The sequence below is a fragment of the Pan paniscus genome, chromosome 13 (genome assembly GCF_029289425.2).
Source record: "Pan paniscus chromosome 13, NHGRI_mPanPan1-v2.0_pri, whole genome shotgun sequence".
Lineage (NCBI taxonomy): Eukaryota > Metazoa > Chordata > Mammalia > Primates > Hominidae > Pan > Pan paniscus.
This window is the reverse complement of record NC_073262.2, coordinates 137,329,570-137,355,372: the sequence shown is the minus strand read 5'-3', so window position 1 is coordinate 137,355,372 and position 25,803 is coordinate 137,329,570. Positions and strand designations below refer to the sequence as shown.

Below are 25,803 nucleotides of genomic sequence, written 5' to 3'. Positions count from 1 at the left end.
AGCACTTTCCAGGGCCAGTGCATCCGGTGTCTGCAGGTTGCGCTGCAAACCACAGGGGGTCCATTTTTATTGTACTTTATGCGAAAGCTGCCCCAGAGGTTGTTTAATCAGTTAACTATTTCTGAGTATCAAACTATTCTACTAAGTAGTTTAGAATAGCAACCCTGTATTCCTGCTTACGCATCTACAAGTCGGCTGTGTGGTTCTGGTCCTGCCTGGGCTCCCTTGTGTGTCTGCAGTGACCTCAGGGCAGTCAAGGGGCTGTGCTTCTGGGCTTGGCTGGCTCTCTGCTGGGGTGCTTCAGTCTCCTGCCACGTGGTGTCTCATTCCCCAATAGGCTAGCTGGGTTTGTTCACTGAGCAGCCACAACAGCAGAGACGAAGCGTGCAAGGCCTTTGGAGGTCCACGCCCAGAGTGGGCACAGCATTGCTTCTGCCGTTTCAGCTGGCCCAGGCAGGTCACAGGACCAGCCAGATTCAAGAGATGGAAAATAGATCCTGGCCCCCACAGAGAGCCATTGAAAAGAGAATCTCAGTGGAGAAGAAAAACATTTTCGCTTCTCATTCACCAAAGATGTACTGACTCCCCAGTCACCACATGTCAGTCACTGCTGTGGGATCTGTGAATAGCACAAGGCTGAACAAAAAGGCAACCCTGTCTGCCCACAAGAGGAAAATGTTTTTTTGTTTGTTTCCTCAGAAGGAAGGAAATAGAGACTGTATGTAGTCTCTTTAGAACATTGTCCTGCTAGCTGGGAGTGGTGGCTCATGCCTGTAATGCCAGCACTTTGGGAGGCGGAGGTGGATGGATCACTTGAGGCCAGGAGTTTGAGATCAGCTGGCCAACACGGTGAAACCCCATCTCTCCTAAAAATTAGCCAGCCATGGCGGTGCATGTCAGTAGTCCCAGCTACTCAAGTGGCTGAGGGAAAAGGATTGCTTGAACCCGGGCGGCGGAGGTTGCAGTTAGCCAAGATCGAGCCACTACCTCCAGCCTGGGCAACGCAGCAAGACATCATCTTAAAAAAAAAAAAAAAAAAAGAACATTCTAAAGAACATTCTCCTGCTCCTCTGCCTCCAGGTAAAGGTGACTCCCACTTCTCCCTGCAGTTGTTCATTAAAGCAAGCTTTTTCACTGAAATCTAATACACCTACAGAAAAGTACACACATGTTAAGAGTCTAGCCTGATCAACTTTCACAAACTGGCCACACCAGGGCAACCAGCACACAGATCAGGCTACCCAACAATACCCACCCCCAGGGCCCCCACACCGTGTCACCTCTCAGGCCTCTACCTCTCCACACCAGCCACTGTTCCTACTTCCAACAAGATAGATTGGTTCTACCCGTGTTAGAATTTTAGAGAAGTGGGATCATACAGCGTGTAACTTTTATGTCTGATTTCCTCCTTTCTATTTTTTTTTTTTTTTTTTTGAGACATCTCACTCTGTCGCCCAGGCTGGAGTGTAGTGGCACAAACTCAGCTCACTGCAACCTCCGCCTCCCGGGTTCAAGTGATTCTCCTGCCTCAGCCTCCCAAGTAGCTGAGATTACAGGCACGCAACACTATGCCCAGCTAATTTTTCTATTTTTAGTAGACGTGGGGTTCCACCATGTTGGCCAGGATGGTCTAGATCTCCTGACCTTGCGATCCGCCCACCTCAGCCTCCCAAAGTGTTGGGATTACAGGCATGAGCCACCGCCCCCGGCCAACGTCTTTCTTCCAATAGTATATGTGTGAGCTTCATTCATATAGCTGCAGTTAACTTGTATTGATTATTATAGAGAATTTCTTCCTATGAACAGGCCCACAGTTTATATATCCATTCTCCTATGGCTGGATACTGAGATTGTTTCTGATGTGGGACTATTATGAATAATATTGCTATGAATAGATTTGCATATCGTTTGACACATATTGGTATAAAATCTGTTGGTTATATACCTAAAAGAAGAAATACTGAACCACAGTGTATGCATATATTTAACATTCATAGATACCCTTAAACTCCCGAAGAGGCTATGCCACTGTGTACTCCCACCAGCAGAACGTGAGAGCTCCAGTTGCTTCACATTCTTGCTACCAACTCCTCTTCTCTGTAGGCTGGGAGTGGACAGTGGCTTAACCTCTTTGGAGATTTCTTTAGTGCTCTCTATTAAGGTTGAATAGAAGCATACTGTGATCCAGGATTTCCTCTTTTAGGTATACAACCAGCAGATTTTGTACAAATATGCACTGGAAGATATGTACAAATATAGTCATAGCAGTATTATTCATAATACCTCCACATCGGAAACAATTGTCATTGTGATGGGGTGTACTGCTATCACATTGTTTTAATTTGCATTTTTTTCTGACAATTGAGGATGTTAAGCATCTTTTTATGTGTTTACTGAACACTTTATATCTTCTGTGAAGTTAAATTCAGTCTTTTGTCCAGTTTTCTATTAGTTGTCTGCTTTTTCTTTTTTTAAATTGATTTGAAGACTTCCCTGTGTATAGCAGATTTGAGTTATCTGTCAGACACATTTATTACATATGTTTTCTCCATTCTGTGGTTTGCTTTTTCACTCCTTTAATTTTGTCTTTGTTGAACACAAGTTCTTAATTTTAATATAGTCTAATTTTTATCATTTTCCTGTTATGTTTAGGACTTATTGTTCCCTAAAAAAGGAACTTTTGCTATGCAAGACCATGAAGACATTCTCTTAAATTCTCTTCTAGAAACTTATTATTTTTTACCTTTCACATTTATGCCTATAATCCAAATGGTATTGATTTTGTTTAAAATATAAGACAGGAGTCAAAATTCATTTTTAAAAATAAATATACCCAGTTGACTTTAGTGCAAAGATCAACTTTTCCTCACTGCTATAATATGTAACCTTTTCCATAAATAAAGTGACATTTTGTGGACTGTTGTAATCTTGTTTTGTTTTATTCATCTATTTGTCTCTAGTTGTGTCTTAGTTTCTATGACTTCATAATAAGTCTTGATATATAGTCATTCGAGACTTCCAACTTTGTTTTTTGAGATTGTCTTTGCTGCACTTGTACCACTGCATTTCACAAAAATTATAGAATCATTTTTTCAGTTTTCATAGAAAACTTTCCGAAGTTTTTAATCAGAATTGTACTGAGTAAATTTGGAAAGAATGAACATCTTTCAATTTTGAGTCTTGCCATCTATGAACATCATATATTCTTTCATTTATTTATATCTTATTTACTTTCTCTCAAAGATGTTTTGTGGTTTTGTAGGTAGAGGACTTACAATCTTTTATTTGATTTATTTTTTGGTATATAATGTTTTTTGATATTGTCAAAAATGGTAGTGTTATTATATATAATAATTTACACCTTTTGTAATTATTCCATAGTTCTTGAATATTCTGTTCCATCTTTCTCATTCTTCTTTCTCTCCACGTTTCAGTTGTGGAAGCTCCTATTGACTTACCTTCAGGCTCATTGATTCTTTCCTTGAACGTGTCCAGTCTACTGATGAGCCCATCAAGAAGATTCTTCATTTCTGTTACAGTGCTTCTGATTTCTAGCATTTCCTTTTAACTCTTTTCCCTTTTTGAATTTCCATCTCTCTGCCTACATGAACCATTGGCTCTATTGCCTGTTGTTCACTTTGTCCATTAAAATTCTTAGCATATTAACTAGTCTTTATTTTATTTTATTCATTTTTTGAGACAGGGTCTTACTCTGTCACCTAGGCTGGAGTGCAGTAGTGCAATCTCAGCTCACTGCAACATCTGTCTCCCAGGCTCTAGGGATCCTCCTACCTCAGACTCCTGAGTAGCTGGAATTACAGAGGCACACCACTACACCTGGTTAAGTTTTTTGTTTTTTTGTTTTTTGTTTGTTTTTTGAGATGGAGTCTCACTCTGTTGCCCAGTCTGGAGTGCAGTGGTGCAATCTCGGCTCACTGCAACCTCTGCCTCCTGGGTTCAAGTGATTTTCCTGCCTCAGTCTCCAGAGTAGCTGGAATTATAGGCGCGTGCCACCACGCCCAGCTAGTTTTTGTATTTTTAGTAGAGACAGGGTTTTACCATGTTGGTCAGGCTGGTTTCAAATACACCTGGTTAAGTTTTTAATTTTTTGTAGAAACGGGTTTTCTCCATGTTGCCCAGACTGCTCTTGAACTCCTGAGCTCAAGTGATCCACCCACCTTGGCCTCACAATGTGCTGGGATTATAGCCGTGAGCCACCGAACCTGGCCTACTGTAGTTATTTTAATTACCTTTCTGATAATTTCAAAATCTCTGCCGTATCTGAGTTTGGTTCTGTAACCATCTAATGAGTTCTTCCTCACTGTCCAGATAGAGTCAATTTATCAAGACAGAGAAACTGCAGTAGAGAAAGAGTTTAATACATACACAGCTAGCTAAATTGGAGAATAGAGTTTTATTATCGCTCAAATCAGCCTTCCTGAATGTTCACAGTCTAGAATTTTTAAAGATTGTTTGGTAGACGGGGACAAGGGAATGGGGAATGCTGACTGGTTGGGTCAGGAATGAAATCACAGGGGACAAAGCTGTCCTCTTGCACTGAGTCAGTTCCTGGGTGGGGTTCACAAGACCAGATGAGACAGTGTATTGGTCTGGGTGGTGCTAGCTGGTCCAACAGAATGCAGATCCTGAAGAATACTTAAACACCAATCTTAGCTTTCACAGTAGTAGTGTTATCTATAGGAGCAACTGGGGAGGTTAGGAATCTTTCGGGCTCTGGATGTGTGACTCCTGAGCCATAATTTCTAATCTTGTGGCTAATTTGTTAGTTTTACAAAGGCAGTTTGGTCCCTAGACAAGAAGGGGCATTTTTTTTTCAGGGAGGGGCTGTTATTGTCTTTATTTCAAAGTTAAACTATAAACTAAATTTCTCCCAAAGTTAGTTTAGCCTACGCCCAGGAATGAACAAGAGCAGTTTGGAGGTTAAAGGCAAGATGGAATCAGTTCAGTCAGATCTCTTTCACTGCCATAATTTCCCTGTGTCAGGTTTTTCTCACTCTCATGATTTTTGCAAAAGTGGGTTCTGATCTTGCTTTGTCTCTGCAGACTGTGTGTTTTGGCTTTTAGCACACTTTGTAATTTTTTTGTTGAAAGCCCAATACGATGTATTGAGTAATAGGAACTGAGGTGGATAGGATGTGAGTGTGAAGTTTATGTTTATCTGATTAGGCATTGGGCTGTGTTTACTATTGAAGACTAAGCTCTGATTTTTTTTTTTTGTCCTGCCTAAATTCCTGTCTAAGGGGTCTAGGGAGTCATGCCCTACAAACCATAAATTCTCATCAGATGCATTTGATTTAACCCTGTATATTGTGACTTATTTTCCAATCTGACTCTGGCACAACAAGGAAGAAAATCAAAATATTTTATCCCAAAACATATTTCTCTGTTATGTCTTGAAATGGTCCTGCAAAGTCGTCCCTTGTGGGTAAAATCCACATTCTATAGAGAATCTCCTTTCCCCTTTTTTTTCCTTCTTTCCTTTCCAGATCCAGGAGATAATCAACTAAGAGCCCGGTGCCCTTTTAGGTCTGATAATAAACATTTTACAACATGCTCACTCTGAAGTTGGCTATCTGAAAGCTTCCTCTACGCAGTAAAACTTGATCTCCACAAGCCTTTATCTTAACCTGAACATTTTCTTTCTGTTGATTCCAGATCTTCAGATAAACTCAACCAATTGTCAACCAGAAAATGTTTAAATTTACCTATAGCCTGGAAGCCCTGCTCCCCCCGCTTTGAGTTGTCCCACCTTTCTGAACTAGACCAATGTATTTCTTAAATGCATATGATTGATGTCTCATGCCTCCTTAAAATATATAAAACCAAGCTGCGCCCCAACCACCTTGGGCACATGTTCTCAGGACCTCCTGAGGGCTGTGTCACAGGCCATGGTCACTCATATTTGGCTCAGAATAAATCTCTTAAAATATTTTACAGTTTGACTCTTTTTGTCAACACTGTTTACGGTGGCTGCAGTGTCAGAGGCTGAAATTTCCTCTAGTGCTCTTGTTTTTGTCTCCCCTGTTGTCTTTGGGTTTTCCTAGAGACTTTTAAAATTTTAAAATAGGGCCTAAGGCTTGCAGTTCTTGATCCTCCATTATTACACAGGAGCTCTATTGAGAAGGCAATGAGGTGTGGGGGAGGGGAAGCGTCCTGTAGCCCTGTGATCAGGGCTCAGTCTTTAGTGAGCCCGAATTGAGTATTTCCCTTCTCTCAGGCCAGTTAGGCCCGGATAAAATCCCAAGTTGGGCTCTAGCAAAATGCTTTCCCCATGAGGGCAGCAGTTAAGGAGAGCAAAATGCTCCGGCCATATCTTAAAATGGTTGCTATCTCCCTCCCAGGGTGAGGAGTGTGAGGGACCTTCACAGTGAGTAACTGGTGGTGTCAGAGGCACGTCTGAACCAGAGCAACTCCAACTTGAATAGGGGCTGGGTAAAATAAGGCTGAGGCCTAGTGGGCTGCATTCCCAGACAGACAGTCTAAGTCACAGAATGAGATAGGAGGTAGGCACAAAATACAGGTCATAACGACCTTGCTGATAAGACAGGTTGCAGTAAAGAAGCCAGCCAAAACCCATCAAAACCAAGATGGTGATGAGAGTGACCTGGTCGTCCTCACTGCTACACTCCCACCAGCGCCATGCCAGCTTACAAATGCCGTGGCTATGTCAGGAAGTTGCCCTATATGGTCTAAAAAGGAAAGGCATGAATAATCCACCACCTGTTTAGCATATAATTAATAAATAACCATAAAAATGGGCAACCAGCAGCCTTTGGGTCTGCTCTGCCTATGGAGTAGCCATTCTTTTGTTTCTTTACTTTTCTAACAAACTTGTTTTCACTTTACTCTATGGAGTTGCCTTGAATTCTTTCTTGTGCAAGATCTAAGAACCCTCTCTTGGGGTTTGGCTTGGGACCCCTTTTGAGTAACAGTAGGGCTTCTGGAGGTGAAACTCCCAGCTGTGTGGCATCTCCAAGACTGGCCCCTCCTGGAGTTTTAAACTCGAACTCGTCCAGCTGAGGCCGTCTGCTCCTTTTAAGCTGAAATTCTCTGTATCTGTCTGTCTGTTTCTTTCATTTTCAAGGCAGCAGATTGCCCTGGGACCTCAATTCTCTGATGGATGTAAGAATTGCTGATTTTCAATTTGTTCAGTTTTTTTTTTTAATATGAAGATTTCCAAGCTCTTCACATGTTGGACTGGAAACCGGAGTTTCTTAACATTTAGTTGCTCTACATATGTATTCATATTTCATTGATTTTTGAATAGCAAACCAGTCTTGCATTGTTAAATAAACTTGATTTCATCATAATGTATTATCCTATTTACATAAAATGGAATTCAATTTGCTCACATTTTGTTTAGAATTTTTCATCTACATTGATAGGAGAAATTGTTGGTAATTTTTCTTCCTTGGAAAGTTCTTGTCAAGTTTCTTTATCAAAGCTTTTCTTCCTCATCAAATGAATTGAAGAGATGTTTATATTCTATGAAAAAGAAAATGTTTAAGATTAATGTCATTTCCTCTTAAAATATTTGAATGAATTCAAGTCTGGAGTTTTCCTTATAGGGAGCTTTTGACGTACAGATTCAATTTCTTTAGTAGGTATAGAACTATTCATGTTTTCCATTTCTATCAGTTTTGGTAAGTTATGATTTCTAAACTTCATACTTTTCTCGTATCATCTTAAAATTTATTTAATGACACCTTTTATTTTTGATTTTGGTAATTTATGCCTTCTCCAATTTTCTTGATGAGTGATTTAAGTATTTATTAATTTTTAGTTTTTTTCAAAGAAGAACCAACTTTTATGCTGATTCTCCATTGAATATTTGTGTTTTAAGCCCTTATTTCTGACCTTATTATCCCCCCTCCTGCTTTCTTGGACTTAGTTTGCTTTTGTTGTTCTTACTTCTTCTAAATAGATATTTAGATCACTTTTTTCAGCTTCTCTTCTAATATATACAGTTAGTGCTATAAGTTTTTCTCTAAGTACACCTTTATTTAGATACTATGAATTTTGACACGTCATTTTTAATTGTAATTTACTTGAAAATATTTTCTAAATTCTATTGGGATATCTTCTTGACATAGAATATTTAGAGGTGAATGGATTAATTTCTAAATATTGGGGATTTCTAAAGTATTTTTACTGATGCCAAACTTAATTACACTATGATGAGAGAACACACTCTGAATAATTTCAAAACAGAGATTTTTCATGACTTGCCTTAAGGCCTGGCATATGGCCAATTTTGACAATTGTTCCAGATACGTAATTTTGAAACCTTTTGGTCTCAGGATTCTTTATACTCTTAAAAATTACTGGGATCCCCAAAGAGCTTCTGTTAACGTGGGTTACATATATTGATATTTGCCATATTAAACACTGAGAAAGTTTTACATTTGCTTTTTACTCAAAATAATAATTATTTGCTCAAAATATTACTCAAATATTATTACTCAAAATATTATTACTCAAATATTACTCAAAATATTATTACTCATTATTTACTCAAAATAATCATAAAAATCAAAATAATCAATCATCATAAACCTATTCCATGTTAGTCTAAATAATACATTTTATGAAAAATATCTCCGTCTTCAAAAACAAAAAAATTTAGTCATAAGAGTAACATCGTTTTGCATTTTTTCAAATCTCTGATTTCTGGCTTAATGAGAGACAGATTCTCGTATCTGCTTCTGTGTTCAATCTGTTTCAATCTGTTGTTCTGATTAAGGCATGTAAAGAAGATCCAGCTCCACACAATATGTAATTGGAAAAGGATGGAGTATTTTAATATCCTTGTCAGATGACTGTGGTTATTCTTTAATACTACAACAAAAGTCCACAAGTGGTAGTTTCTTAAGGATTGGTCACAATGTGAAATTTGAAGCCATATCTAGAAACTTTTCATACTCTATTACTTGGAAAGCCATTATCCTATCTTGCTCTTTGAATGAAACTTTAATGGATGCATGATTTTATAACATCATGCATTGGTCATTCAAAAAATATTTGTCGTTGACTTACACAAATCTTGCAAGTGTTGACACATTTTATACAAAATCAAAACAGCATATTCATTAATATCATTATCAGTCCTATCAGGGAAGCCTTTTACTATTGGGATGCTACCAAGTTCCTGGTGACAGATTCAATTTTTCCAAAATTCTAATTTTCACTTAAATTCAAATTTTATATGCTATACTTCAGTATTTTTTCCTTTAAGAGACAGGTTCACTTTGTACATTTTTCAGAATGTCTTTCAAGTCCGATTAACCATAATTTATCTGTCAGTTGCTAGATAGATCTATCTACCTATAGGTATCATCTATAGGTAGATAAATAGATAGTATATAGATAGATCTATTTATCTATCTATGACTTGTTCCTTCAAGGACTATTGTCATTCCATGAAAAGAGGCTAATGCAGCTAACAACTCAAAAAAAAAAATCACACAATTCCTTTTCCCAGAAGCGACCATCACATTTCATTTTTCATCAGAGGTACTTCATTTTGTCACACAGAATATTAGAACAATGTTTGCTGAAGAGGTCAAGATTTACTAAAATTAATCACTTTTACTGAAACATCAAGGGTATTCTTAGGGGAAACTAACTTTGCTTGTTTGTTCCTTTTCTGTGAGTGCCTGGTGGTGGTGAATACAGTGACTCCTATGGCTTTGGTGCCATTGCCTTAATTTTGGGTGAGGCATCTACTATCACTTTTGCATCTTTAGGGCAAATGTCAACTGAGTGAGAAAGGCAAGGGTTATTATGGAAATAGTCTGAGCTCTTGAATGTCCTGGAAGAGTGTCTGGAACCCCCAGGGATCCATGGATCTCACTTTGAGAAACACTGCATTAGGATGAGGTTCTTCAGGGCCCCCATGTGAGTGCCTGGCTGTTATCAGGGCAGCTCTTCCTTGTCAGACCCTGAATTCCATTTTTAAGAATTTCTCCAGTGCTATGATGGTGCCAAAAGCCCTGTGTGGCTCCTCAGGCTTTTTACAGCTAATTTTTTTCTGCTTCTCTAGGTTCATGCCTTTTACAAATAGGCTGAGTTCCCTGCGGGGAAGGGGTTGAGACTGTTAGACTAGCTCCTTTCTGCTTGACTTTTTTTTTTTTTTTTTGAGACGGAGTCTCTCTCTGTGTCCTAGGCTGGAGTGCAATGGCACGATCTCGGCTCACTGCAACCTCCGCCTCCCGGGTTCGAGCGATTCTCCTGCCTCAGCTTCCCTAGTAGCTGGGACTACAGGCGCCCACCACCATGCCTGGCTAATTTTTTGTATTTTTAGTAGAGATGGGGTTTCACTGTGTTAGCCAGGATGATCTCGATCTCCTGACCTCATGATCTGCCCGCCTCGGCCTCCCAGAGTGCTGGGATTACAGGCGTGAGCCACTGCGCCCGGCCTCTGCTTGACTTTTCTCTGGGATCTTGACCTCTCCAGTCTTGGCTAACTTGATGGCCCTGAACTACAACTTCTGACTCCTTAGATGCATGAAATGGAAAACTGCTCAGACTGATCTAGGAAGATCCTTCTAAGGAGGCAGAGGCAAGGATTATTGGGATGAGCATTCCAGACACAGGACCCTGCCCCAGGAAAGGCCCCGCGGCAGGACCAGCTGCCTCTCCTTAAAGCAGGGCAGGGTTTATGTGGCTGAAGAGCTGTGAGAGGTGAAGGAGGCAGCAGGAGAAGAGCTGGAGGCCCAGGCTGTGGTCAGATTCTGTAGGGTGTTAGAGGCCACAGCAAACCTTTGCACTTCATTGGTGTGGGCAGCTCTTGGAGATATTTAAGCATGGCACCCTGTAGTTTGCATTTGGAAATATTTTCTTAAGTGTCCTTGGATGCCTTGTTTTATAACTGAGACACAGCCCAGAAGGCAAGAAGGTTGGAGGGCTTCTTTTAGGTCACAAGCTTTTAGGGGCAGGCTTTGACTAAAATAGACATCTCTAAATCCTCCTGTCAGCCAGATGCAGAGACCTGCCTTCCTCCTCTCCGGGATGCTGGGAGGGGAAGCTGATGAAATACGCAAAGTCCTTTGTGCTTTCCATATACAAAGAAGTAAGGCTGTCCTATCTAAATTTGTTTCCCATTGAAAGCTTTCTGAATGAAAGGCAATGAATTTTCCAACACAGACCTTTATTCCCTTCACCAACCTAAACTGGCTTTTTGCAGAAAAACGGGTCACACTAGAAAATAAGCTAGCATCAAACAGGAAAGCTATTCAGATTCATGAGACCACTAGGGCATGGAGAGGCTGCAGACTGGAGGTAGCTGCGTCTAGGATCTGGACTCTTTTTGACACAATGACATTGACAAAGTGCACGTTTTAACCTGAATCACTTCAGCCTGCTCAACCTGCTTCATGGGATGACGGGAAGACGTGATAACTTATGGATTTATATATGGCTTTGGTACCCAGACAAAGATTTATAACTGTGTGCGTTGGTTATTGCTTGGTGCCTCCTGAAAGAACTGGATGATGATCTTTGATAGAAATCTTTTAAGGGCATGGCTGGGAGACACCAAAGCAGGGACTCTGGCAAGTATAAAGAAAAAAGCGTTGATATCATCTAACCAGACACACTAAGCACCCTAATGACATGCTGTGTAAAAATGGAAGTTAATTCCATCCTACTTTCCTTTTTGTATAGCTAGCGTTTGCTAGATGCACTTGGCTTAATTTGATGAGGCAGGATCTGAGGCCTCTGTGACCCTCAATTTCTGAGGTAGCCATCCCCACAGAAATACAATGCAAGCCACCTAAGGTAATAACCTATGTAATTATAAAAGTTCTAATAGCCACATTAAAGAAGTAAAAATTTTGAATAATATATCTTATTTAATGTAATAGATCCAAAATACTATCATTTCAATATGTAATTAAAATAAACTATTACCAATGAGGTTTTTTTTTTGGACAGAGTCTCACTCTGTTACCCAGGCTGGAGTGCAATGGCATGATCTCGGCTCACTGCAACCTCCGCCTCCCACTTGCAAGCAATTATCCTGCCTCAGCCTCCTGAGTACCTGGGATTACAGGCACATGCCACCACAGCTGGCTAATTTTTGTATTTTGTAGTAGTAGAGACGAGGTTTCACCATGTTTACACTTTTTTTCTTTAGTATGTCTTCAAAATTCAGGGTGTATTTTGCATTACAGCACATCTCACGCACATTTCAAGGGCTCGCAGCCACGTGGTTGGTGCCCACCATATTGGACAGCACAGGTCGGAAGCAGATCACCTTGGTTCCCTGTGCCTTTTGTGTCTGTGCTCTGGGAAACAAGGCGGAATCGGAACTTTGCCAGCATGGTGTAGTGATGTTTTGTCTTCTCAGAAGATTGCATCCCCTTTTTTAGAGGAATTCTTTTACTCACACTTGAAACATATGGTTCTGGTGGGGCAGCCAATTAGGGTATCTGTACGCCTGGCCTTGCTAGTTGATTCAGCCATGGACTTGTGACCTCAGCTACCCAATTAGAGTCCCTCCCTGGATTTTAAAAAATGGCAGAAGTCTGTCTTGTCTGGGTGAGATAGTAGGCCTGTAGGATAGAGTGCTCTATGGTGTATGGTAGACTTATAGGGCCAGCTGGCCAGAGGGATTAGGCCAACCCAGAGAGAGAGAGTGTGTTCATGTGTGCACGTGTGTGCTGTGTGTGTGTGATAGGGAGGTTGTTTGAATACAGTGTAGCTATTGCTGTCTTCACTCTGTTCTTTAGGTCCATAGCTAATAATTTTCCTTTTCCACTTAAGTTAGAGTTGGTTTTTGTCCCTTGCAAAATCATGGCTTATCTCTGGTTTTTAAGAATACAAACCTTGTCACCGTGAGTCTTGCTGTAAATCAGTGTCTCAGGGTCTACAGACAGACGAACACGACGCTCTCCTCCAAAAACTCCTGCCTTCTTATCAAAGCTGCAGGCCTTGGGGAAACGAAGATAATTTTTCCTATAGATTGAAAACACAGTTGTGATTGCTGTCTTATATCCAATTAATGCCTGCGCTAAGAGAGAAATCTAGCCTACTTTCAAATGACAAATTTGATTATGGGATTCAATCTGCTCTCCACTGACGCAAAATGCTATTTTTCATTGTTGCAGCCTCAGCCCTCTCCCGAGCACAGACTATCTTTCAGCCAAATGGTAGGGGGTTTTTGTGAGGCATTTACTTGCTTAATTGATCAAACCCTCTCTAAACCCAGCTGTTTCACACTTAAGAGAATTTTAGCTTCTATCTTTTATTAAAATAGAAATAAACATGTCACTTTAAGTATAATAGTAGGAGCAATAAGAGCAAATTACATTGTTCATTTCTTTTCTTTTGGACTCTTTTAACTCAATCATGTTAAAAGAGCCTCAAGTCAGCCTCATGTTGATGAGATATTTTTGCTATAGAATTCCTTTTCATGTGAAGATTCATGTGAAGATTCCTCTTCATGTGAACATACCTCGTGAAGATTGTCCTGTGTATTTCATATTTATCATCGTGATGGTGTATGGAATTTTCCTCCCATTACATTTTGTGTCAGGTTGTTATTGGTGTAAAACAGCCAATTTTAAGCCAATATTCTTTTTATACCCATCTAAGCAATGCTTGCCAACATAAACCACATTTTCCCTGTGCTATTGTATCCAAGGATCCAGAAAATTGTCTATGGCACTGCTCTAAGACTGCTCTAAATGTGTTACCCAGCCTGCTCTTTGGAACTTCCAAATCCTATTTAGCTGACCAATGCCTCTTGCCTTGGAACGTTGGAGAGCTGGTTTCACCCTGAAGCACAATGCTTGGAGCAGTTTACGAGGCTCAAAAGTTATGTAACCAGGCTTTTGGGGAGGGGTTATGGGAAATGTAGGGAATTTGTATTAATCTACACGCTGCAGGGGATGGGAAAAAGCCAAGGGCATTAGCAACACCAAAAGGCCAAAGCAACAGCGTCCAGAGGGTGTCCTCAGAGATATCTGGGAGCCCTTGCTCCCTCCAGAGTCGATTTCTTATTTAGGCCCAGGCTGGGTCACTCTGGTGCTGCCTGTGACCATGAAAACTGCTCTCTGAAATGGGAGACTCCGGGCTTCCTGCTCCTGATCCTGTGCTGACTGCAGTGGCACCGGGGTAGTCAGCCAGCACCTGGGGGGCCACTGTGAGCAATGGAGGCTGCCTTGAGCCTCTGAGCACGGCGGCCGAGGCCAATCTTCTCATTGTAATGGCCGTCAACACAGTCACTGATTTAGATGCCACTTCCCTGGGCCCTTGCTGCACAGGAAGGGAGAAGACCTTTCCCAAGCCAGTCAGGATACGTCCCTTCCCATCTCTCTAGTGGTGCACTCAGGCTTTTTGCTCCCACCCCCTCCCAGCCAATCCTATGGGCTCTCAGCACAAATGCCCCGTAGACTGGGCTGAGAGCTCGGAGAACCGTTCTGCATAGGGGAGTACCCCATGTTTCCTCCGTTCTGTGACATGACTCCGGAAAGCAGATGCTCTGGCCACCTCTTCCCTTGGGAAGAGCCCACCTGACAGTCAGCAGGGGCGCTTGTCTGACTGTCCCTGAGTTTGCTCAAGAGTGTCTGTTCTTACCCCAGAAATGCTCCCCAAAGCGCTTGATCGCTGCTGCTGTGAGGAGCTGTGTCCTGCCTGTGAGAAGCTCCACTTCCCACTTCCCACGGAGGCGTCTGGGGCTGGTGTGTTCATGCTGGGACTTCTATCAAGGGATCCCATGGAAGCACCTCCTCTTGCCCCAGCGATTCCCCAAATCCCTCCTCAAACCCTGGACCCGGGCTCTTTCTTCCTCTGCCCTGTGGACCCACCTTACCCCGTGAGAGAGGAACTGATGTGCAGGGAAAGGCACCCTCATACTTAGCCTTCTCCAACTGCCAGAAATATTTTCCTTGCATTGAGGCAAATTATTTCTTCCTGCTGTTTCCACGTTTTGTTTTGTTTTGTTTTTTGAGATGGAGTCTTTCTCTGCCCCCTAGGCTGGAATGTAGTGGTGCAAACTTGGCTTACTGCAAACTCTACCTCCCAGGTTCAAGTGATTATCCTGCCTCAGCCTCTCAAGTAGCTGGGATTACACGTGCCCGCCACCGCTAATTTTAATTTTTGTAGTTTTAGTAGAGCCAGGGTTTCATCATGTTGGCTAGGCTGGTCTCAAACTTTAAGTTGATCTGCCCGCCTTGGCCTCCCAAAGTGCTAGGATTACAGGTGTGACCCACTGTGCCTGGCCTCACGCTTCCATCTTTTAACCCCAATTTGCCCTCCAGAATCATAACAATAATAAGTACAGTCCAACCATGTTTTGAAGATGACCTTTTTGTTTCCCCATGGACTTCTCTTTTTAGCCCAAACACCCCAAATTCTTTCCATCAGCCTTCATCTGCTGTATGTATACTCTCACTTGTCTCCTGGTAACTTACAGAGAAGCTCTAGGTTGTAAATGTCTCGGGCTGTAGCTCTCCAAGGGTGATTTGTCCTGCAAGGAATAGCAAGGCTGTCCCCTTCCATGTGGCTAACAGGGACTTGCTGCCAGGATGGCCTTGGCTCAGACGAGCCTTCTTGGCCCTTCCTTGCAAGTTTCACCAAGTAATCCACCTGCCCCCTCAGCCCTCCCTACCTCCCACCAATCTCCCTGTGATTGTTGCAAGCTGAGTTTGACTTCTGGCAGAACTCAAAGCCTCACTGAGCTCTTCCCTCCCACAGCCAATTCCTAGTCTTTGTACCAATCTACATGTGGAACTTGGCTCCTTTTCCTCGATTCATATAACTATCTGTTTACAGACCTGGACTTAACTGAACACTGGGACTTGTTCCGACAATCCCTTGACAATTCTCACCAGCACGGGCTCCAGGGTCCTGCTGCCATTTTGTTTGCTCTGACTTCCCGTTCTGCTCGTGGCATCTCCTTCCTCAAAGCAAATCCTTTCCATATGCAGAAGGATTATGTGGTCTCTGTTTTTTTGCCCCCAATACTGGGTTCTAGAGCTCTTCTTGCAGACTGAAAAGTCATCAGTGTCTTCTACTAAACCATGGGGTATCCATTTCAAGAGTAGCTCCTTCTCCTTTCCTTCCCAGTGTCAAGAAGAAGGGGTGGAATGGAAACTGAGTTTCACCTCTATGTGGATTATGCTGTCTGATTTCCACGTCTAAGAAGGCCAAAGGGCTGCAGCTATCAGGTTAGGTTTGATTCCAAACAAGCATTTCCTTCCATGATATTGTCAATGAAATAAATGTTGGAAGTTCTGGAGGAATTACCGCTCTCCCGGAAGTCTCTGGAACATTTCAAGGAGCCTTACTGACCCCCAGGACTGCTGGGAAAATTACCAAGATGGTAATTTTCTTGGAAGCATCTTTTTCACTTTTACTATGCCTAAATGTGTTGGGATGTACACTCTTTGCTGAGGCTCCAGAAATATTATGTTGGCAGAATTAAATTCCTGATTGTCTAAGAATTACCATGATTTGAAACCATTCTTTTGATTCAGGGCAGAATCTTGGATTTTTCTGGAGGTCACTTTAAGACAATTTAGTTTTGTGATCATCTCCGTCTTCACTCATTAATCCAAGTAATGTTTATTGAGCACCTCCTGCATCCCAAGACTTGGCTATGTACTTGGATATGTACCCAGCAAAGAATGGAACCGAGTCTTTGCCATTATTAAGTTTACAGCATAGTGGGGAATACAGACATCAGAGCAAATTAATACAAAGGTAGTGAAAATTACAACAGAGAAAACGAAAACCACAACATCAATTGTTCCCTTTAATGAACATGATGTCTTCTCTCTGTAAGTAAATTTTGAAGTGTTCATCTAGGACGTTGACATACCTCATGAAGATTGTCCTGTGTATTTCATATTTATCATCGTGATGGTGCATGGAATTTTCCTCCCATTACATTTTGTGTCAGGTTATTATTGCTGTAAAACAAAGCTATTGATTTTTATAGATTTATTTTGTAACTAGGCACCTTATTAAACTCTTTTATTGTGTTTTAAAATTTGGTAATAGCTTTTCTACTGAAAGCAATTTTCGCTGACCTCAGGATGATGTTCTCTCTCTAGAACTGCCTTGTCTCTCTCATCATGCTGAAAGTAAAACTGTGTATGAAAAAAACGCTTTGGAAATAATTCTCTCCTTCTCCTTGGAGCAAGTCCACTTCATAGGGGACATTGGTTCTAGTTCACCATAATCGTGCCCTTCTCTTGAACTCCTTCATCTTTTTATACATTTTTTGTACTTCGACCTCACCCTCCACCTGCCCCCACCTGCCCATCATTCTTAGCCAGGAAGGGTGGTGTTTGCTCAGAATGTGAACTTGAGGACATTTCTTTCAGAGACGATGTGGGCAAATCTTTAGTCTCAGGTGAAATAGAAGTCAGGAAGCTTGGGTTTGGATGGATAGGGAGGTTAGTCCCGTAAATTCACTGTTGCATCCATTTGCTTATTTTTTCAGAGCCTTGGCTTGCTCTTCCCTCTTTCTGCAATGCTGTTCCCACAGGTGTCCATGGGACTCATTCCATTGTTTTATTCATTTCTCTGCTGCCCCAGCAACTTCTGTGAGCCTCATTCCCAACCATTTTACTTCAGCGGCAGCCACGCTCCCCTATCCCCCAAGCCCTGCCTCCCTTACCTGCTTTCCTGTCCTTTCTGGGCTCATCCCCTCCTGACCTGGGATATATTGATCTCTTTATGGCCTCTATTAGAATGTAAACTTCCTTGGAGACTCTGACATTGGTTTATTCCCATATGCCTGGTGATTCAACCACTGTTTGTTCCTTTCTGGGCTCTCAAATATGTGTAAAATAAATGAATCCAGCCAACCCCCAAGTACCTGCTGTGTGCCAGTTTCTGAGTGAGCTCTGGAGATCCACTGGTGAGTGCATCAGACAGAGTCAGTGTGTCAGGTCCTAGGCCACAAAGGGAGAACTGGGCTCCCCAGGGAACTTTCTTTTCCCTGTGTGGGGTGCAGGCTCCATTCACTGGAGCATCACCATTTCTGCCTCAGGGATCCTGGGAGCCAACACCAGTCTGCTTGGTGTGAGGACCCTGGAGCCCTTGCTGTGGTCAGTAGGTCATCCCTGTTGATCAGACACCGTCTTGCCCTCATGCTCAGCTCCTGCCGCTGTGTCTTTGCAGATTTGAGTATATTCTGTCCAATACTGTCCAGGAGCACTGCACTCTCACATGTGTGGAATCAGAGTGACTGGGATACCTCCAACCCACTTCTATCCATACAGATAGTCCCCAACTTAATGAGGGCTTGGCTGAATGATTTTTCAACTTTACCATGGTACAAAAAGTGTTACACATTTGGTAGAAGCCCATACAAGTATTCTACTTTTCACTTTCAGTACAGTATTCAAGAAATTACATAAAATATTCAATACTTTACTGTAAAATGGGCTTTGTGTGAGATGATTTTGCCCTACTGTCAGTCGGCTGATGTAAGCATCCTGAGCACGTTTAAGGGGGGCTGGGGGAAGTGATAGTGTTCGTTGTTAGATTAGGTGCGTTAAGTGTGTTTTTGACTTAGGATATTTTCAGCTTACGATGGGTTTATCAGGATGAACCCCCTCATAACTCAAGGATCATCTGACATCCTCAAAGTCAAGAGGTCTCTAGGTTCACAGATATGTACTGTTCCTGTTTTTCAGCCCATGTATTTTTCATATGGCTAAGTCTTTTCATTGTTAATCATTTACTGGGAATTTTGAAAGAAAGGGAAATTCAGAAATTGACTCAAGTCACCTTAAAAATTGTTTATTGTGATCATTAATGGTGATTAATAGACATGCTTTTCTTACATTTTTATTAAAATAACTTCAGTCAACTGCTACTTTTGTGTCTTCTCCCCTTTCCTTCTTTTTAAAGTCAAAAAGTCTATCTCATATACCATATTTTTAATTATTCAAAAGACACATTTTTTCACATTCCAATATCTTCAAAATTGGGATGCATACTACAGTTGACAGCTTCCTACAGTCTCTGTTGGCCCAACAACAATTAGGATATTATTGACATTGAGGACTAATTTGTGAGGTGCAACTGTAATCATTTCCAGCATTAAAAAAATGCTGTGTCATCAACATGAACATCAATGACACTGATGTTCACCTGAAATTTGAAAAGAAATCCACAAGTTTCAGACTTTAAATGTAAAAAAGCTTTAGGGATACCTTGACTAAATTATGTCACTTATATGACCGATTTGTCTATATTTTAATCTAAAATAATTCTTTCAATAAAATAAAAGTTCTAAGGTACTAGAAATCATTGCATTATAGATTAATTGGCAGGCTTTTTCTTTCTTTTGTAGTGGTGCACAAAATAATAGTGCATCTTATAACTTTTGCTATCTTAGGTTTCATGAAATACATGACACGTCACCATGAAATATATTCACAGAGATGTTAATAATTTCTTCCCTGCTTTTTTCTTTACACAGTCCTCTACTTCGTTCCAATCTATTTATCTAAGAAATAACAAAGTTCATGTTGAGAGATCCATTTTATAACTTTTACTTGTATAACTTTACTTATTTGCTTGTTTGTTCTGTTGGGAAATGCCAGGTTTCTAGATCAGAGATAGATTTCTAATTGCTCACATAGCCATCACTGCACCAGTCCCCATGCATCCATCCCCCTCAGAGTGACAAACCGAGATCCGGATGTAGGAATTTGGGCCACCGGAGAGGAGTATAAATTCTGGAGCTTACATAAAAGCTGCTGACATAGCTGCTCCTCCTCTTCTCACCCCAGTAGAGAAAGAGAAAGAGCTTTTGCTCTGAAATGTAAACAAAGGCTCTCTGGGGAGAGAACGAGAAGGTTTCTAGGTCCATCAACCACTGAAATATAAACACCCATCGCTAGGGGAGATGCTGCTGCCAATCTTTCCAGAAGTTCCTACTTTAACTTCCAAGGTTTGTTGCCATTCAAACGTCCTTTAACCCAGGTTGCCAGCACCTTTTGCTCAGAAAGCAGTGACCATGTAAACATGGAAATACGATTTGTTTCCCCCAAATCATGCTGATTTATGCTAATATCTAAAGAAGAGTCCTGTGGATTGGGAGGTTGGGGGAGGCAAACAGCAAATTTTAACAACTGCTTGATGAAGTGGGAGAGAGAACGTCAAAATCTCCAGAAGTCCTTAATGAGATGGCCCTGTATTTGTTCAGAGGGATTTCATTGATACAGTGAGTGGAGGTAGAAGCTAATTTCTTAAAGGAACTGGGTATGGACTAAAGGATAGGGCCAGAATCAAGTGGGGAATATTTTGACTGTACTAGAAGGAAAGGAGTCAGAAAATAGAAGGAAGCAGCATCAACACAGGCAAGCTGGTGCAAGTGTATTTGTGCGGTGAGTGATATGACTATTTCTTTGACAAACAAAATCTTCAGTGCGAGTTTAACAAAAATCACAAAATGCTTGATGTGAATGGATTTCCTGTGGACCCTACTGAAGGGGAGAGTTCTGTGTCTCAGCATCCACTAGTGACAGCCCACGAGGTGGCAGGAGCACAGAAGGGAGAGGAGTGAGGCTATGGAGACCCAGGCATCATGGTGGGGGCTTCCACCTGCCACAGGCTGTGGAACTGGGGTTTTGGTGAAGTTCAACCAAGTCTCCCAGGGTTACATTGAATGAGTCCATTTTTATAGAATTGGGACAATGGTTGATTTTCTGTCTCGTGCTTTGTGGCACTACTTTTCTGGGTCCTATCTGTCAACAGTCAAGGGGCAGTGAGTCCAGGGTTATGGATCTAAGCTCTTTACAAGCCATTGGTCATTCTCAGCTTCATGGACATAGGTTATACCTCTGCCTCCAGCCATCCTACATCCCAGTCCTGCTGTTCTTTTTTTTTTTTTCTTTCTTTTTTTTTAATTGAGGTGGAATCTCACTCTGTCACCCAGGCTGGAGTGCAATGGTGTGATCTCGGCTCACTGCAACCTCCACCTCCCATGTTCAAACAATGCTCCTGCCTCAGCCTCCCAAGTAGCTGGGATTACAGCCATGTGCCACCACATCCAGCTAATTTTTGTATTTTTAGTAGAGATGGGGTTTCACTATGGTGGCCAGCCTAATCTCAAACTCCTGGCCTCACGTGATCCTCCCACCTCGACCTCCCGAAGTGCTAGGATTACAGGTGTGAGCCACCGCGCCCAGCCCTGCTGTTCTTAAGGCTGGAAAAACATCTCCAAGCTCATATTCTATTAATAAAGGCTGGGGAAATTTTTCTTTGTGGCTAAAATCTGTGTGCATCAGCTTTGCATTCACTTATTCATTCATTCATTCAACCCATAAGTACTTTATGTCCCAGTCCCCAATTAGCTTACATCTGGAGAAGGAGCTATTAATAGATTAATACATGTAAAATTATGGCCTAGAGGTCCCGGCATAGTAACACCATCACAGAGGCATGCACAATGCACAGTAAAGGAGAGCGTGGCTGTTTCTGCTTGGAGCCTTGGGCAAGACTCCCCATTAAAAGTGTTATAGGCAGGCGAGGCATGGAAGGATTGGCTGTATGATGTATGCCAATAGAAGAGGTGCAGATCAGCATTCTAGATCAAAGGGAAACATGAGACAGGACAGTACAAGGGCAAATTGAAAGCTCACTGTCAGGGGAATGTAGAGATGTGAGTTGGAATGTCAAAGAGACGGGCTCTCACTCCCATCTCTGCAGGGCTTTACTATAAAGATTAGTAGCAATGGTCTTTATGCTCATGACCAAGGCGGGCCATAACCCTGCTGTTGATGAAGTGCCCTAGTGTACATGGTGGGAAGCTTAATGCCTGGAGCAGAACCAGGCTGGTCTTTCTCTACTGCATTCCCTGGTTCTGGCACAGGGTCTCACAGAGACTCAGTGTTCAATGAATATTTATTGATTGAAACAAATGAATCCTTTGGTAGTCTGACTCCATGTATTTAGCAATTGTAACGTTTATGCTAGCCAAATCAGTGTCCTGGTACCACTTGATATTCTTGAATATGATATAAAAATTTCTGTTGAGTCCCTGGTGCATACAATAAGGTAAGTTTCCAAATTTAGAATTGCATAATCATTTGTACACAACTTAAGAGGCAGATGCGAGAAGAATCCATGTAATGTGCTGAACATCATGCAGCTGCGCAATTGCTTTGGACTTTCTGTTTTATAGAGACAACGGCTTTCCCTGAATTTCTGAAGGAATGCACATTTTCTTGCCTAAGAGCTAGCAGCGAGTGGCTGCCGTGACAGTTTTAGCAACTGAATGCATCCTCGGCTGAATCTCAAGATTCGGTGGATAATAGACTGGTGGTCTGCTGTGCACTGTTGCAATGCCGAGCATTCACCCATACAGCCCCTCACGGCTCCTTTCGGAATCACTTGATGGCTGGCATTACTGGGAGCTGTCTCGCCTAACAGCAGCTTCATAGAATGTATTCCCATCACTCTTAAGAGAAATGTCTAGGGGGAAGAGGGGGGAGCTGCAGGCTAAAGCTGCGGGGCTGTTTCTAGCAAAAATATGTCTAAGATATATATATATATATATATATATATATATGCACCTAGATGGATAAGTGTAGCAGACAGCCACCCACCTGCTGTGGTTCCAGAGTGACTGTCCCCAGCCCCCAGAGGACAACTGCACTTGCTTTGCTTTTGGAAATTCTCTATTGTGCTCATGCCTTTTATTCTATAAGCAGAGTTAGGGCTTAAAATGTAAATGCCATCTGACCCAGTAATTTCACTCCAAGGCAAATAGCAAAGGTTGATATCAAAAGACATTCCATGCAAGATCATTTAAAATGGAAAAATATGCAAGGTACTCAAATGCCCAGTAAGGAGAAGCAAATCATATACGTGCAGCAAACGTAAGAGGTTTCCCAAAATTTAACATGTAAAGATATTCATAATATATTCTTAAGTGACATGAAGCAAAAATAATATAAAATTGTGCTTATGGAAAGTTTACAATTATGTAATGTGTACAAACATACAGGCACATGCGTGCACACACATAAACATACACACACACATTCACATGCACAGCCTGGTTCTAAGACTACATCAAGATTGGCTGTCCAGTCCCACTACTGGGTATGTATCCAAAGACAGTGAAATCAATATGTTGAGGAGGTATCTTCACTCTTATGTTCATTGCAGTGTCATTCACAATAGCCGAGATATGAAAACAAACTAAATGTATGTTGATGTACCACTAAATGTGGTACATATACGTCATGGAATACTATTCACAAATGTTGTCATTTGTGACAACATGGATGAACCGGGAGGACATTATGTTAAGTGATATAAGCCAGGCACAGAAAGACAAATACTGCATGATCTCACTTAATATGTGGAATCTGAAAAAGCCAAACTCACAGAGGTAGAGACACCAGGGGCTGGGTGTGGGTGGGTATGGAGATGCTGGTCAAAGGGCACAAAGTTTCAGCAAGGGATAAGCTTTTGAGATCCATTGCATAGCATGGTGACTATAGTTAATAATGCAATGTGCATTTCAAAATTGTTTTTTTTTTTTTTTTTTTTTGAAGACAGGGTCTCACTCTGTTACCCAGGCTGGAATGCAGTGGTGCAATCTCGGCTCACTGCACCTTCAACCTCCTGGGCTCAAGCAATCCTCCCACCTCAGCCTCCTGAGTAGTTGGGACTACAACTGCACACCACCACACCCGGCTAATTTTTGTATTCTTTTGTACAGGTGGGGTTTCACTGTGTTGCCCAGGCTGGTCTTGAACTCCTGGGTTTAAGTGCTCCTCCCTTCTTGGCCTCCCGAAGTGCTGGAATTACAGGCATGAGCCACTGTGCCCAGCCAAGAACAGATTTTAAATGTTTCACAACAACAAAATAAGCATGTGAAGTGATATGTTAATTAGCTCGATTAATTCATTCCATAATGTATATATAATCAAAACATTTCATTGTACCCTATAAATATATATAATTATTATTTGTCAATTAAGAATATATTTAAAAAGAAGTAAAGAGATTGACTGTGGAGCTGGTGGCATCCCTGCCCCCTGCCCCAACCCCCCACTTCTCAAGTATGTGTCTTCTTGCCTGAGTAACTGGCAAGGCCTGTGAAGGGGGAACTGGGGAGGGAGGAGTGCAAGGTAAAATTTATGAGACTGTTTTTCCAAAGACAGATGACAAAATTCAAAATAAATTGGGACAAGGGATGTTTTTTCCCTCTCCTGCAGAAGTATAGACTTGGGCCATGATTGAGTAGGGCCTGAAGAAAGCACAGTTCTGCTTGGCCCTTGCCGGTTTGGGGCTGTTATAGGGGCTCTTTGGTGAAGGGGGGTGATGTCTTCTTGGATGGCAGTGGCCGTGGTGCTGAGGAGTGTTGCTTGTGCCCTAGAAATCACAAGAAGACTGGTGTGAAAGTCACTTCTTCCCCTGTGTGAGAGCCCCTTGTGGATGCCCAAAATCAACTGGGGAGAATGGGAGAGTGAGAGTAAATGAGCCAGGAGAATTGGGGAACAAATAGTGCTGGTACCTCCTGAGCACCCATGTACAAGGAGGACCCAGCGATGTTTGAGAGGCCTGTTTAGACCAAAGGCTGCAAGAAAGTGCATCAACATGTAAAGAAAGATGATCTTCTTACTTTGGGAGTATCCATCCTTTTAATTTTTTTCTTATACTTTTCATATATTTAAGTTTTTGAAAGTAAGCATGTGTATTAGTCCATTCTTGCATTGCTATAGAGAAATATCCGAGACTGATCCTGGCTAACACGGTGAAACCTCGTCTCTACTAAAAATACAAAAAATTAGCCGGGCATGGTGGTGGGCGCCTGTAGTCCCAGCTACTCAGGAGGCTGAGGCAGGAGAATGGCGTGAACCCAGGAGGCGGAGCTTGCAGTGAGCCGAGATGGCACCACTGCACTCCAGCCTGGGGGACAGAGCAAGACTCTGTCTCACAAAAAAAAAAAAGAAAAAAATATATATATATATCTGAGACTGGGTAATTTATAAAGAAAAGAAGTTTAATTGGCTCATGGTTCTGCAGGCTGTACGGGAAGCATAGTGTCTTCTAGTGAGGCCTCAGGAAACTTACAATCATGGCGGAAGGCAAAGGGGAAGCAGGCACGTCTCACATAGCTAGAGCAGGAGGAAGAGAAGAGGGGAGAGGTGCCACACACATTTAAGTGACCAGATCTCTCACTTGCATTAATTACCACTTTCAGATACGTAACTTCCTAGAAGAGAAGGCAAGAGGGCAGGCAGAGGCGAGTGATGGTGGAAATAATGCTAATTTACCAGGGATGATGTCATCTGTGGTTCTGGCTAGGGCCAAGTGAGTATGACAGCATAGATGAGTAGGTGTGTGGCTGAAGCTTTGCACCAGGCTCACCTCTGTCTTGTTCTCAGGTCCCCAGTGCTGTTGAGACCCCAGGGTGGAAGCTATAGAGTGGTCAGCATTTGGATGCCACATACTGCAATCACCCCTGGTTGTAGATGGGAAAATGAGGCATGGCCTGTATGCTGACTGTCTCACAGCTGCTCAGCAACTAGTGGCTCCACATTGTCTTTCTCCTATCTCACCCTGAACAGGCTACCCCAGTTTTTCACACTGAAATCCAATCATGGCCAAAGCAATTTGGGACTAAGCAGAAAACCTTCCCCCTGCCCCTCTGCAGAAGCTGGATTCTTAGTGACATGTACTCTCAATAAGAAGCTCAATTTTTCTTGGCTATGAATAAAAGTGATATGATTATACTTATGAAGCTTGTGCCTACAGCTTCTATCAAAGTAGTAAAGACACTTTGGAAGGGGAAAG

At 42.0% G+C, this 25,803-nt stretch overlaps 1 long non-coding RNA gene across 1 annotated transcript in view; it reads right to left on the bottom strand.

Annotated features, from left to right (window-relative positions):
- Positions 1-3,276: 3,276 nt before the first annotated feature.
- The window catches only part of LOC130541304 (uncharacterized), a 44,594-nt gene continuing 22,067 nt past the window's right edge, over positions 3,277-25,803 (bottom strand). Inside the window, exons 3-4 of the long non-coding RNA XR_008955347.2 lie at positions 12,849-12,978; positions 3,277-7,506 (exon numbers count right to left, since the gene is read on the bottom strand). This is a non-coding gene — a long non-coding RNA (uncharacterized LOC130541304). The remainder of the gene's footprint in view (positions 7,507-12,848; positions 12,979-25,803) is intronic.